Source organism: Bos javanicus, chromosome 11, assembly GCF_032452875.1.
Source record: "Bos javanicus breed banteng chromosome 11, ARS-OSU_banteng_1.0, whole genome shotgun sequence".
Taxonomy (NCBI): domain Eukaryota; kingdom Metazoa; phylum Chordata; class Mammalia; order Artiodactyla; family Bovidae; genus Bos; species Bos javanicus.
This window is the reverse complement of record NC_083878.1, coordinates 9778827-9794907: the sequence shown is the minus strand read 5'-3', so window position 1 is coordinate 9794907 and position 16081 is coordinate 9778827. Positions and strand designations below refer to the sequence as shown.

The 16081-nt window shown below is 41.2% G+C and overlaps 1 protein-coding gene across 1 annotated transcript in view; it reads right to left on the bottom strand.

The window, feature by feature from the left end:
• TACR1 (tachykinin receptor 1) overlaps positions 1–16081 on the bottom strand; it is a 184428-nt gene that overhangs the window by 32455 nt on the left and 135892 nt on the right. The window lies entirely within an intron of this gene.

Sequence of the window (16081 nt, the reverse complement as noted above, 5' to 3'; positions counted from 1 at the left end):
TTGTGCTATATATTGTAGGAACACTGGTATCTGGGAGTAAATTCAAGAAAGTACAATCCTGTCCTATGCTATAAATCTCTGATTTCTCTAACCACTCCCAAAATCTTCAGTAAAATATACCTCACCCAACAACTCCATGTCAGTGGGACTTTGAGGAAACAAATGAAGAGAATTGGTTTCCAGAGTGAAGCCAAGAGGGCTGGCTAGAGATGGTGTTGTCCACAAAGTTCCCACTACCTTGTTTGGGGTAGAAGATGTGGTGGAGATGAAGTCTCTGCCTCAGGAAGCAGGGAGACGACACAGATTTCCTGAATCTGTACTATGCTCCCTGGTCAAACTTCCCAGTCTGGCAGATGACAAGTTTACAGAGAAGAGTCAATTTTGACTCCATATTGGATCCATTTCATTGAGTTTAACCTTTGCTTTTCATCACTTTTGTTATTACAATTCTACATAATGGCCTGTCTCTGGGAACCCTGCCCCTCTACCTGAATGTTAAACCAAAGTTCAGGACCCTGTCCACCCATGAATGGCTATAGGAAAGAAAAAATCAACACATTCCTTCCCTGAGGCTGGACATTCCAGGAGATAGTTGCAAGACTTCTTTCCTCACCTCCTTTCCCTCTCTGTTCTGTAAAAGAATCTGGCATTCAGACCCCAATGAAACAGTTATTTTAAGATACTAGTCTGCCATCTTCTCAATCTGCTGGGTTTCCAAATAAGTTCATATTCCTTGCCTTAACACCTCATCTCTCAGATTACTGGCCTGTCATGTGGTGAGTAGAGTGAACTCTAACTCAGTAACAACATCAGATCACATAGATAGATATCCTTGAATTTCTATGGTAGTTCTAGAAACCCCATTCAGCCACAGTTCAGTTCAGTTCAGTGGCTCAGTCGTGTTTGACTCTTTGCGACCCCATGGACTGCAGCACACCAGGCTTCCCTATCCATTACCAACTCCTGGAGCTTACTCAAACTCATGTCCACAAAGTCAGTGATGCCATCCAGCCATCTCATCCTCTGTCATCCCCTTCTCCTCCCGCCTTCAATCTTTCCCAACATCAGAGTCTTTTCCAATGAGTCAGTTCTTCCCATCAGGTGGCCAAAGTATTGGAGTTTCAGCTTCAACATCAGTCCTTCCAATGAATATTCAGGACTGATTTCCTTTAGGATTTACTGGTTGGATCTCCTTGCAGTCGAAGGGACTCTCAAAAGTCTTCTCCAGTACCACAGTTCAAAAGCATCAATTCTTTGCTGCTCAGCTTTCTTTATAGTCCAACTCTCACATCTGTACATGACTACTGGAAAAATGATAGCTTTGACTAGATGGATCTTTGTTGGAAAAGTAATATCTCTGTTTTTAATATGCTGTCTAGGTTGGTCATAACTTTTCTTCCAAAGAGCAAGTCTTTTAATTTGATGGCTGCCATCACCATCTGCAGTGATTTTGGAGCCCCCAAAAATAAAGTTTGTCACTGTTTCCATTGTTTCCCCAACTATTTGCCATGAAGTGAAAGGACCAGATACTATGTCTTAGTTTTCTGAATGTTGAGCTTTAAGCCGATTTTTTCACTCTCTTCTTTCACTTTCATCAAGAGGCTCTTTAGTTCTTCTTTGCTTTCTGCCATAAGTGTGGTGTCATCTGCATATATGAGGTAATTGATATTTCTCCCAGCAATCTTAATTCCAGCTTGTGCTTCATCCAACCTGGCATTTTGCATGATGTACTCTGCATATAAGTTAAATAAGCAGGGTGACAATATACAGCCTTGATGTACTCCTTTCCCAATTTGGAACCAGTCTGTTGTTCCATGTCCAGTTCTAACTGTTGCTTCTTGACCTGCATACAGATTTCTCAAGAGGCAGGTCAGGGGGTCTGGTATCCCCACCTCTTGAATAATTTTTCACAGTTTGTTGTGATCCACACAGTCCAAGGCTTTGGCATAGTCAATAAAGCAGAAATAGATGTTTTTCTGGAACTCTTTTGCTTTTTCGATGGTCCAACAGATGGTGGCAATTTGATCTCTGGTTCCTCTGCCTTTTCTAAATCCACCTTAAACATCTGGAAGTTCACGGTTCATAAACTGTTGAAGTCTGGCTTGGAGAATTTTGAACATTACTTTGCTAGTGTATGAGATGAGTGCAGTTGTGTGGTAGTCTGAGCATTCTTTGGAATCGCCTTTCTTTGGGATTGGAATGAAAACTGACCTTTTCCAGTCCTGTGGCCACTGCTGAGTTTTCCAAATTTGCTGGCATATTGAGTGCAGCACTTTCACAGCATCGTCTTTTAGCATTTGAAATAGCTCAACTAGAATTCTATCACTTCCACTAGCTTTGTTCCTAGTGATGCTTCCCAAGGTTTCCTAAGGCCGACTGACTTCGCATTCCAGGATGTCTGGCTCTAGGTGAGTCATCATGCCATCATGGTTATCTGGGTCATGAAGTTCTTTTTTTGTATAGTTCTTCTGTATTCTTACCACTTCTTCTTAATAGCTTCTGCTTCTGTTAGGTCCATACCATTTCTATCCTTTACTGAGCCCTTCTTTACATGAAATGTTCCCCTGGTATCTCTAATTTTCTTGAAGAGACCTCTAGTCTTTCCCATTCTATTGTTTGCCTCTATTTCTTTGCACTGATCACTGAGGAAGGCTTTCTTATCTCTCCTTGCTATTCTTTGAAACTCTGCATTCAATGGGTATATCTTTCTTTTTCTCCTTTGCCTTTGGCTGCTCTTCTTTTCTCAGCTATTTTTAAGGCCTCAGCCACAGGGCACAGATAATTGACGTCTGAACAGATATTGCCACCAGGTGGCCCCAAACTTCAGCTGGGACCTGGAGCATTCAGTATTTCATTTAGGCAACTGGTATTTCAATAACTCATTAATAAAACAACATGCATTTTTATGTGTTTGAATTAATTGTACACTGCACACCCCACCTCCCAGTTCCTTTCATTTCCGTTTAGTCGCTCAGTCGTGTCCGACTCTTTGTGACCCCATGAATTGCAGCACGCCAGGCCTCCCTGTCCATCACCAACTCCCGGAATTCACTCAGACTCACGTCCATCGAGTCAGTGATGCCATCCAGCCATCTCATCGGTTCCTTACCATGTCATGATGTCATTTTCTGGTGTTTACCTTGGTCCAGTCTTTACCACCATGGCATGGGCTTTGCAAACTTCCTCAGATAATTATAATCCCATCAAGAACAAGATTGCATTTTATCCAAGATTTGCTTTTTTCTGAGTATCAGTGGACATTGATAAATGTTTTGTTTATATAACTTACTTTTGTTTCTATAACTTCAACCTCTCTAGATAGTTCTTAATTCTACATGTTTTGGTCACCTCGAGGTTAGCTTAACTGACTATCACTGCAGTGGAATATTCCTTGCTGTATTAACGATCAGGGACAGATCTGGGCTGAGCTTCTGCCGTGGCTGCTGGAGCTTGTGATGAACACTGAGTCAAGGGGCACTATACATGCAGCAGAAATGAAGCTTGTACTTCACCATTCTGTTGAGCATTTAAAATGCTGCTATTTTTGGTGGGGCACTGTTTAAAATTACTTTGATTGATACTTACTGGTATTAGTAAACATTTCTTTATAAAGTAAGTTGCTTATAAATGTGGGTGTTTTTGTACTGTAGCCTCTGGCACCTGAAAAGCACTTAAAATAACCAAAGTAATCCTAATCACAATATTTGGTGACTAATAACCATTCACGTCCTCAAGTTTGGATGAAGTGCCCAGACTCTTGGCCCTCATGCTGAGTGCCCCCTTTCCTGACTGTGCCCTGATAGTATTTTCTCTCTACAAAGAAAATCTTGGCATAGTAACCACTAGCAGATGGCCAGGTAGTGGCCATTTTTCTTTTCTTGTGATGAAGTCTGATGAAATTTAGTTTATCAAGTGTGGAACAACATGAACAGTCATTGGCTTGCAGAAGGTGCAGAAATGTCACATTTTCTATGTGCAGTAGTTTCATTGTAAAGGTGTTTCTGAAAAGTGGATTTGACTTCATCTCATTACTTCTAGGGGACTTGAGGTACGGGACAGATATTGCTAACTCCATTTTAAATTGAAAAAATGAAGTACAGGGAAGGTGATTGCTTCGTTAAAGTCACTCAGGGTTGAAATGGGAATGGAAAACAGATCTGTTCTTATTCCAGCCCTTTACATTTCTATCATTTCTGTTTAAATAAGCTCTGAAGAAAAATGGATACTTTTCTCTTACAGCAGGGAAAACACAGTTTTCAAGAGTAAGCTCATATGTTAAGTACAAAAATTTTCACAGCATTTGATAATACAGGTAATTCACTGAAAAGTAGCATAGCTTAAAACATCAGACACACTGTAAAGTAATTAGCCACCAATTAAAATAAATAAATTAAAAAAAAAAAACTCAGACACAGAATTTAATTGTGTCTACATCGGTGACTTGGAATGTGGTCATATCTTGTTTTCCAGCTTACATCTGGATTCATTTTTGTATTTCCACAGCTTTTTCCTATCTTGAACCCTGAACCCAAAGACTCTCGGTTGGCTGAAATATTTGGGAAAGACAAATGCTTTACTTTTTGTACCTCAACCAGAATTTCTCAGCATAGAGAATAGACCATTATGACATGACCCACACAGGCTGCTAGTCTATAGTTTTCATTAACAAATTGAGCAATGCAATTTGTGTGTTCACAAGAAATTATCAAGGAGACTACAATACTCAGTTTAAAGCCTATTGTGAGTCATATGTGAGAGGACAGACATTTTTAATGAGGGAGTGTTGAAGATTATCATACCTCCTTAAATTGGCCAAAGAGAATCTAGTTAGTAGCTGCTTCCCCCTTCTGCTGAGGGGAATAGTTGTGACAGAGACCATAGGGACTACAAAGCCTAAAATATTTATTACCTGGCCTCTTAAACTTTGCCTACTCTGCTTTACTGTACTGCATAGAGAAGAGGCTGAGCTACGATTACAGAAGTAAGACTAATACTGTACCTTCACTTATATTATTAATGCTATTGTGATTCTCTCCCTTCTTCTGGCATCAATCCAACACCTACCCTTCTTCAAAGTCCATCTCCTGATACTAGGAGCTTCTCTAGACCATTCTAGTCCTCATAATTCCTCCTTTTCCTTTAATCTCCTTTACCACTTAAGATCTACTTAGTTCAGTTCAGTCATTCAGTCATGTCCAACTCTTTGCCACCCCACAGGCTTCAGCACCCCAGACTTCCCTGTCCATCACCATCTCCCCAGGCTTGCTCAAACTCATGTCCACTGAGTCGATAATGCCATCCAACCATCTCATCCTCTGTCATCCCCTTTTCCTCCTGCCTTCAATCTTTCCCAGCATCAGGGTCTTTTCAAATGAGTCAGTTCTTTGCATCAGGTGGCCAAAGTATTGGAGCTTCAGCTTCAGCATCAGTCCTCTCAATGAATGTTTAAGACTGATTTCCTTTATGATTGACTGGTTTGAACATCTTCTTAGTTTTTGATTACTTGATGCCTCATACAGTTCTTCATTTCAGGCACCTTAGCTTTGTCTTCCAAGTTATCTATAAGCTCCATGAAAGCAGGGACCATGGATATCTTTCTTCTCCCTATATTATCAACCATGGATTAAGTTTTCTGCTACTTAGCTGTGATCTCTGATACAAATGACCTCCCTGTTTAGGCTTCCAATTGCCTACCAGATTAAGCATGGACTTCTTACCACAACATTTAAAACTTTAAACCCCTAATCTTACCACCTAACTAGTCCCCAGATTAGTGCTTAGAAAATAGTGGCTGCTCAGGAAATGGTATTTTCTGTCTTCCTTTACTTTACTTTCTATTATGCTCTTACAACATTGGAAGAGTTCTGGATTTGACAGTGATGAGGTCAGTAATGAGCAATTTCAGTATCATGTTGGGAACAAAGCCAGAAAGCAAGAACAAAGAAATATATCAATGAAAAAAATAACTGTAACAAGCATAGTACAGATGTTTGTGATGAGAAGGAGAAGGTGGGGAGGCAGTCAGAAGGCCAATTTTTAGTTTGTGGTGAGCACTGCATGATCTGTGGGTGAATGATTGGAGTCAATTTCAATATGACGAGGAGGTTAGCTAGGAAGAGTTCAGAAGGAGCAGAAACAGGGCTCAATTGCAGAGGGGGAGAGAGAAGAGAAGGAAGTTTCAGTTTTTGTTTTCTCGGTGTAGTTGACACGAGCCATCTACTGAGTCAAGGATGGAGGTGGGGCAGAATCAGAGATCTGAGAAGACTGGCCACAGGAAAACAGTTGATGACATCAATAAGAGAAGTGCTAAAACAAGCAGCATGGAGAAGGAAATGGCAACCCACTCCAGTATTCTCGCCTGGAGAATCCCAGGGACAGACGAGCCTAGTGGGCTGCAGTCTATGGGGTCGCACAGAGTCGGACACGACTGAAGTGACGTAGCAGCAGCAGCAAAACAAGCAGCATAAATTAATATGACCACAATTAGCCTGGTTTCCTAGAATTCCTTGAAGAGCTGGGCTTGAGAGGGGAGAAAATATCAGGAGAAAACATAAGGTGGGAGAATTGAGGTTGAAGATGGCCATGGAAACCACGGGAAACCTTGGGAACAAGGGCTGGGTGAATACATTGGTTCGAGCTACCTTGATTTGGCACCAACTGCAATCCAAAAAATTACCATGTGTTACTCTGTTTAAACAATTCTGTTAAGATTGGGCTTTATCACCCCAATTTTGCAATTTAATTTGAGGTTCAAATATGTTCTTTGACTAATGTGGTTTGAGCTAGGGTTTTAATTCAGGTGTTTATTTCTTTTTCCACTCATCATTGTACTTTCATACTATAGAAATAGTGTCCCAGGAAGCCCCAGGGTACCACAGATTGGAGGGATAAGTGAAACCTTGAAAGGTTAAGATTCTTTAGCATCCTCATTTCTATCGAATCACATATCCTTTGTCATTGTGACACTATTTATCTAACCCCTCCTGGTCCACCCAGTCACATGAGTTGTGCTTGTTTTGTGCTGAATTTGTCTGAAAAGTGGAGCCCTGAGGGTACCAGTGTCCACCTGGGGAAACCATGGGTAGTGCAGGTCACTCCTTACTTTCCCCTCTCCCTAGGACAAGAAAATCAGGAGTGGGAAGGGGACGAGCAAGGGTTCAACCTCGAGACCCCTTTGCTCTTCACTATGACCCCCAAGAAAGACCTCTGCTATGAACTGAATGTTTGTGTTCCCCCAAAGGGCTGTGGAAACTCTAACCCTCAGTGGGCTGGTTTTAGAAGACAGGAGTCTTTGGGAGGTAACTGGGTCATGAGGGTGGAGCCCTCATCATGAGAGTAGTGCTCTTAAAACAAGACAGAAATGATCTCTCTCTGCCATGAAGGATGCAGCAAGAAGGTGTCCCTCCACAAACCAGGAGGAAGGTTCTCACAGGAACAGAATGGGCTAGCACCTTGATCTTGGACTTAACCAGCCTTCAAAACTGTGAGAAAGAAATGTTTTTTAAGCCACCTAGCCTATGGTAATTTGTTACAGCAGCCCAAATTAAGGTAACCCCTGTTTATTTCAGACTCTCTCTGAGTACAATTCGCTGGTGAAAACCTGTTTTGGTTGCTGAAAATTTGTTTTGGTACCACCCTGACAATAGCAACAAAAATGTTTCTTAAGATAAGGAGGTGATTTCCTGGGTTAGAAGCAGAAAGACAAGAGATATTCCCATCATATTTAACCCCGTTTCTACCATCTTCATGGCAAATAGTCTCAGAACGTGTTAAAAAAAAAAAATCACTGTGAGTCAGCTTTAAAAATGCTGATTTCTTTGCCCTACCCTAGAAATTCTGAGGGAAAGCCTGGGAACATGAATTTTAGTAAGTCCCTCAGCGATTCTGAGGCAGGTGACTCCTACATGTGAAATGACAATACTCTGAGAGGGAACCCCAATTCACCAGTTTTAAATAGTTTAAATCCTCAGTGGCATCTAGTTTAGGGCAGTTACCCAAATTCCTCCTTAGAGACAGACTCACTAGTGCACTTTGCTGCATTTTGGAAGAAAATGTGTTTCTGTGGTACACAAATGTGTCTCAGGGGATGGCTGACTGGCCAGGCACCAAAAGACTCCCAAGGGCATTTTCCTTAATAAGTTTGGAAAAGGCCAGTGTAGGGGGCTGGCCTCAGTCTCTGAGCCCCAGAACCCTCCTTTTGTCAGCACACATAGCTTTACAGGTATGCACATACTAACCACCCTCTCAGGAATCTGATACATAAACCATTTTAGGGGGAAATACGACCACTAAATAAACTGAGTATTGGGGCTGGTCTAATCAAAAGGCTGCTGCTGCTGCTGCTAAGTTGCTTCAGTCGTGTCCGACTCTCTGTGACCCCATAGACGGCAGCCCACCAGGCTCCCCCATCCTTGGGATTCTCCAGGCAAGAACACTGGAGTGGGTTGCCATTTCCTTCTCCAATGCATGAAAGTGAAAAGTGAAAGTGAAGTCGCTCAGTTGTGTCCGACCGTAGCGACCCCATGGACTGCAGCCCACCAGGCTCCTCTGTCCATGGGATTTTCCAGGCAAGAGTACTGGAGGCTCAAAAGGCTATAGATCATTAAACAGATTCAGCACCAGGTGGATTCGCTGGCTCAATCCAGGGCCTCCCTGACATCAGACTTTTAGAGCTTAAAAGGCCGGTGCACCCCCTTCCACAGTAGGATCTATTTGTCAGGGGGATGGACACACCTGTTCTTGGGGGGATACCTGCCCTTCACTAGTGCGTAGCACACAATTAGTGTCCTAAAGGTGGCTTAGCGTGGTGAGGCCAACTTTAGGACTCCTTTGCTTAAAACCTCAAGATCTATAAGACTTCCATATTTCATGTAAAAATTTTAAATAAAATTTGAGAACTGATATAGGTTTTTTTCAGTGTCTTACAGAGTCAAGTAAGGATATTGAAAATTAACCTAAGCTAAACTAAACTAAACTAAGCTACTGCTGATTGTCATTATCACTACATCTGGCAAAGTATATGTGTATTTTTTAAATTAACTTATTTTTCATTGAAGGATAATTGCTTTACAGAATTTTGTTGTTTTCTATAAAACCTCAACATGAATCAGCCATAGGTATACATATATCCTCTCCCTTTTGAATTTCCCTCCCATCTCCCTCCCCTTCCCACCCCTCTGGGTTGATACAGAGCCCCTGTTTGAGTTTCCTTAGCCATACAGCATTTTCCCGTTGGCTATCTATTTTACATGTGGTAGTAAAGTAATGCTCAAAATTCTCCAAGCCAGGCTTCAGCAATACTTGAACCGTGAACTTCCAGATATTCAAGTTGGTTTTAGAAAAGGCAGAGGAACCAGAGATCAAATTACCGACATCCACTGGATCATCAAACAAACAAGAGAGTTCCAGAAAAACATCTGTTTCTGCTTTATTGACTATGCCAAAGCCTTTGACTGTGTGGATCACAATAAACTGTGGAAAATTCTGAAAGAGATGGGAATACCAGACCACCTGATCTGCCTCTTGAGAAACCTATATGCAGGTCAGGAAGCAACAGTTAGAACTGGACATGGAACAACAGACTGGTTCCAAATAGGAAAAGGAGTACGTCAAGGCTGTATATTGTCACCCTGCTTATTTAACTTCTATGCAGAGTACACCATGAGAAACGCTGGTCTGGAAGAAGCACAAGCTGGAATCAAGATTGCCAGGAGAAATATCAATAATCTCAGGTATGCAGATGACACCACCCTTATGGCAGAAAGTGAAGAGGAACTCAAAAGCCTCTTGATGAAAGTGAAAGAGGAGAGTGAAATAGTTGGCTTAAAGCTCAACATTCAGAAAATGATGATCATGGCATCTGGTCCCATCACTTCATGGGAAATAGATGGGAAACAGTGGAAACAGTGTCAGACTTTATTTTGGGGGGCTCCAAAATCACTGCAGATGGTGACTGCAGCCATTAAATTAAAAGATGCTTACTCCTTGGAAGAAAAGTTATGATCAACCTAGATAGCATATTGAAAAGCAGAGACCTTACTTTGCCAACAAAGGTCCGTCTAGTCAAGGCTATGGTTTTTCCTGTGGTCATGTATGGATGTGAGAGTTGGACTGTGAAGAAAGCTGAGCGACAAAGAATTGATGCTTTTGAATTGTGGTGTTGGAGAAGACTCTTGAGAGTGCCTTGGACTGCAAGGAGATCCAACCAGTCCATTCTAAGGGAGATCAGCCCTGGATTTCTTTGGAAGGAATGATGCTAAAGCTGAAACTCCAGTACTTTGGCCAGCTCATGCAAAGAGTTGACTCGTTGGAAAAGACTCTGATGCTGGGAGGGATTTGGGGCAGGAGGAGAAGGGGATGACAGAGGATGAGATGGCTGGATGGCATCACTGACTGGATGGACGTGAGTTTGAGTGAACTCCGGGAGTTGGTGATGGACAGGGAGGCCTGGTGTGCTGCAATTCATGGGGTTGCAAAGAGTCGGACACGACTGAGCGACTGAACTGAACTGAACTGAACTGAACTGAATGTAAGTTTCCATGTTACTCTTTCCATACATCTCACCCTCTCCTCCCATTTCCCCACATCAACAAGTCTGTTCTCTATGTCTGTTTCTCCACTGCTGCCCCGTAATTAAATTCTTCAGTACCGTTTTTCTAGATTCCGTATATATGCTTTAGAATATGATATTTATCTTTCCTTTCTGACTTACTTCACTCTGTATAATAGGTTCTAGGTTCATCCACCTCATCAGAACTGACTCAAATGCATTCCTTTTTATGGTTGAGTAATACTCCATTGTGTATACGTACCACAACTTTTTTATCCATTCATCTGTCAATGGACATCTGGGTTGCTTCGTGTTCTAGCCATTGTAAATAGTGCTGCAATGAGCAATGTAATACATGTGTCTTTTTCAGTTTTGGTTTCCTCAGGATATATGCCTAGGAGTGGAATTGCTGGGTCATATGGTGGCTTTATTCCTAGTGTTTTTTAGAAGAATCTCCCTACCGTTCCATAGTGGCTGTATCAATTTACATTCCCATCAACAGTGCAGAGTGTTCCCTTTTCTCCACACCCTCTCCAGTATTTATTGTTTGTAGACTTTTTGATGACGCCCATTCTGACTGCTGTGAGGTGATATCTTATGGTGGTTTTGATTTGCATTTCTCTAATAATAAGCGATGTTGAACATCTTCTCATGTGTTTGCTAGCCATCTGTATGTCTTCTTTGGAGAAATGTCTGTTTAGGTCTTTTCCCCATTTTTTGATTGGATTGTTTCTTTTTCTGGTGTTGACTTGTATGAGCTGCTTGTACATTTTGGAAATTAATCCTTTGTCACTTGTTTCATTTCTTACTATTTTCTCCCATTCTGAGGGTTGTCTTTTCACCTTGCTTATAGTTTCCTTTGATGTGCAAAAGCTTTTAAGTTTAATCAGGTCCCACTTGTTTACTTTTGCTTTTATTTCCATTACTCTAGGAGGTGGGTCATAGAGGATCTTGCTTTGATTTATGTAACTGAGTGTTCTGCCTATGTTTTCCTCTAAGAGTTTTATAGTTTCTGGTCTTATATTTAGATCTTTAATCTATTTCGAGTTTATCTTTGTGTATGATGTTAGGAAATGTTCTAATTTAATTCTTTCACGTATAGTTGTGAGTTTGAGTGAACTCTGGGAGATGGTGATGGACAGGGAGGCCTGGCGTGCTGCGATTCATGAGGTCACAAAGAGTCGGACACGACTGACCAACTGAACTGAACTGAACTGAGCTGTCCAGTTTTCCCAACACCATTTATTGAAAAGTCTGTCTTTGCCCCACTGTATTTTTTGACTCCTTTGTCAAAAATAAGGTACCCATAGGTGCATGGGTTTACTTCTGGGCTTTCTGTCTTGTTCCATTGGTCTATATTTCCATTTTTGTGCCAGTACCATACTGTCTTGATGACTGCAGCTTTGAAGTATAATCTGAAGTCAGGAAGGTTGATTCCTCCAGCTCCATTCTTCTTTCTCAACACTGCTTTTACTATTTGGTGTCTTTTGTGTCTCCATATGAATTGTGAAATTTTTTATTCTAGTTCTGTGAAAAATGTCACTGGTAATTTGATAGGGATCACATTGAATCTGTAGATTGCATTTAATATTATAGTCATTTTAACAGTATTGATTCTTCCTACCCAGGAACATGGAATATCTCTCCATCTGTTTATGTCATCTTTGATTTCTTTCATTAGTGTCTTATAATTTTCTGTGTACAGTTCTTTTGTCTCCTAAGGTAAGTTCATTTCTAGATATTTAATTCTTTTTGTTGCAATGGTAAATGGGATTGATTCCTTAATTTCTCTTTCTGATTTTTCATTGTTAGTATATAGAAATGCAAGTGATTTCTGTGTATTGATTTTGTATCTTGCAACTTTGCTAAATTCACTGATTAGTTACAGTAATTTCCCGACACAATCTTTAGGGTTTTCTATGTACAGTGTCGTGTCATCTGCAAACAGTGAGAGCTTTACTTCTTTTCTGATCTGGATTCCTTTTATTTCTTTTTTTTCTCTGATACTTGTAGCTAGGACTTCCAGAACTATGTTGAATAATAGCAGGGAAAGTGGACACCCTTGTCTTGTTCCTGATCTTAGGGGGAATGCTTTCAGTTTTTCACCATTGAGAGTAATGTTTGCTGTAAGCTTATCATATATGGTACATTTGTCAAAGAATATTTTACTAATAGAAAAGAAGAGTGGGCATAATTTAAGCATAAAAAGCAAACGTTTAAATGAAGAGTTCCAGAGAATAGCAAGGAGAGATAAGAAGGCCTTCTTCAATGAACAATAAAAAGAAACAGAGGAAAACAATAGAATGGGAAAGACTAAAGATGACTTCAAGAAAATTGGAGATATCAAGGGAACATTTCACACAAAGGCAGGCATGATAAAGGACAGAAACAATAAAGACCTAAACAGAAGCAGAAGAGATTAAGAAGGGGTGGCAAGAATATACAGGAAAAAAAGTCTTAATAACCCAGATAACCACAAGGGTTTGGTCACTTACCTAGAGCTGGACATCCTGGAATGTGAAGTCTAGTGGGCCTTAGGAAGCATTACTACTAGCAAAACTCGTGGAGGTGATGAAATTTTTCTGAGCTGTTTGAAGTCCTGAAAGATGATGCTGTTAAAGTGCTGCACTCATTAATATGTCAGCAAATTTGGAAAACTCAGCAATGGCCACAGGACTGGAAGAGATCAGTTTTTGTTCTAATTCCAAAGAAGGGCAATGCCAAAGAATGTTCAAACTACCATACAATTGTGCTCATTTCACATGCTATTAAAGTGAAAGTGAATTCACTCAGTCGTGTCCGACTCTTTGCAACCCCATAGACTGTAGACTACCAGGATCCTCTGTCCAAGGGATTTTCCAGGCAAGAGTACTGGAGTGGGTTGCCATTTCCTTCTCCAGGGGATCTTCCCGACCCAGGAATCAAACCTGGATCTCCTGCATTGTAGGCAGACACTTTACCGTCTGAGCCACCATGGAAGTCCCACATGCTATTAAGGTTATACTCAAAATCCTTCAAGCTAGGCTTCAGCAATACATGAATTGAGAACTTCCAGATGTACAAGCTGGGGTTTCAAAGAGGCAGAGGAACCAGAAATCAAATTGCCAATGTCCATTGGATCATAAGCCATGCCATGTGGGGCCACCCAGGACAGATGGGTTATGGTGGAGAGATCTAACAGAATGTGGTCCACTGGAGAAGGGAATGACAAACCACTTCAGTATTCTGGCCTTGAGAACCCCATGAACAGTATGAAAAGTCAAAATGATAGGATACTGAAAGGGGAACTCCACAGGTCAGTAGGTGCTCAATATGCTACCAGAGATCAGTGGAGAAATAATTCCAGAAAGAATGAAGGGATGGAGCCAAAGCAAAAACAATACCCAGTTGTGGATGCGACTGGTGATAGAAGCAAGGTCCAATGCTGTAAAGAGCAATATTGCATAGGAACCTGGAATGTCAGGTCCATGAATCAAGGCAAATTGGAAGTGCTCAAACAGGAGATGGCAAGAGTGAACGTCGACATTCTAGGAATCAGCGAACTAAAATGGACTGGAATGGGTGAATTTAACTCAGATGACCATTATATGTACTACTGTGGGCAGGAATCCCTTGGAAGAAATGGAGTAGCCATCATGGTCAACAAAAGTCTGAAATGCAGTACTTGGATGCAATCTCAAAAATGACAGTATGATCTCTGTTCGTTTCCAAGGCAAACCATTCAATATCATGGTAATCCAAGTCTATGCCCCAACCAGTAATGCTGAAGAAGCTGAAGTTGAATGGTTCTATGAAGACCTATAAGACCTTTTAGAACTAACACCCAAAAAAGATGTCCTTTTTATTATAGGGGACTGGAATGCAAAAGTAGGAATGCAAGAAACACCTGGAGTAACAGGCAAATTTGGCCTTGGAGTACAGAATGAAGCAGGGCAAAGGCTAATAGAGTTTTGCCAAGAGAATGCACTGGTCATAACAAACACCCTCTTCCAACACACAAGAGAAGACTCTACACATGGATATCACCAGATGGTAAACACCAAAATCAGATTGATTATATTCTTTGCAGCCAAAGATGGAGAAGCTCTATACAGTCAGCAAAAACAAGACTGGGAGCTGACTGTGACTCAGATCATGAACTCCTTATTGCCAAATTCAGACGTATATTGAAGAAAGTAAGAAAAACCACTGACCATTCAGGTATGACCTAAATCAAATCCCTTATGATTATACAGTGGAAGTGAGAAATAGATTTAAGGGACTAGAGCTCATAGACAGAGTGCCTGATGGACTATGGATGGAGGTTCATGACATTGTACAGGGGGCAGGGATCAAGACCATCCCCATGGAAAAGAAATGAAAAAAAGCAAAATGACTGTCTGAGGAGGCCTTACAAATAGCTGTGAAAAGAAGAGAAGCAAAAAGCAAAGGAGAAAAAGAAAGATATAAGCATCTGAATGCAGAGTTCCACAGAATAGCAAGGAGAGATAAGAAAGCCTTCCTCAGTGATCAATGCAAAGAAATAGAGGAAAACAACAGAATGGGAAAGACTAGAGATCTCTTCAAGAAAATTAGAGATACCAAGGGAACATTTCATGCAAAGATGGGCTCGATAAAGGACAGAAATGATATGGACCTAACAGAAGCAGAAGATATTAAGAAGAGGTGGCAATAATACACAGAACTGTATAACAAAGAGCTTCATGACCCAGATAATCACGATGGTGTGATCACTGACCTAGAGCCAGACATCCTGGAAGGTGAAGTCAAGTGGGCCTTAGAAGGCATCACTAGGAAGAAAGCTAGTGGAGGTGATGGAATTCCAGTTGAGCTATTTCAAATCCTGAAAGATGATGCTGTGAAAGTGCTGCACTCAATATGCCAGCAAATTTGGAAGACTCAGCAGTGGCCACAGGACTGGAAAAGGTCAGTTTTCATTCCAATCCCAAAGAAAGGCAATGCCAAAGAATGCTCAAACTATCGCACAATTGCACTCATCTCACACGCTAGTGAAGTAATGCTCAAAATTCTCCAAGCCAGGCTTCAGCAACACGTGAACTGTGAATTTCCAGATGTTCGAGTTGGATTTAGAAAAGGCAGATGAACCAGAGATCAAATTGCCAACATCCGCTGGATCATAGAAAAAGCAAGAGAGTTCCAGAAAAACATCTATTTCTGCTTTATTGACTATGCCACAGCCTTTGACTTTGTGGATCACAATAAACTGTGGAAAATTCTGAAAGAGATGGGAATACCAGACCACCTGACCTGCCTCTTGAGAAGTTTGTATGCAGGTCAGGAAGCAACAGTTAGAACTGGACATGGAACAACAGACTGGTTCCAAATAGGAAAAGGAGTATGTCAAGGCCTGCTTATTTAACTTATATACAAAATACATCATGAGAAATGCTGGGCTGGAAGAAGCACAAGCTGGAATCAAGATTGCCAGAAGAAATATCAATAACCTCAGATATGCAGATGACACCACCTTTATGGCAGAAAGTGAAGAGGAACTAAAAAGCCTCTTGATGA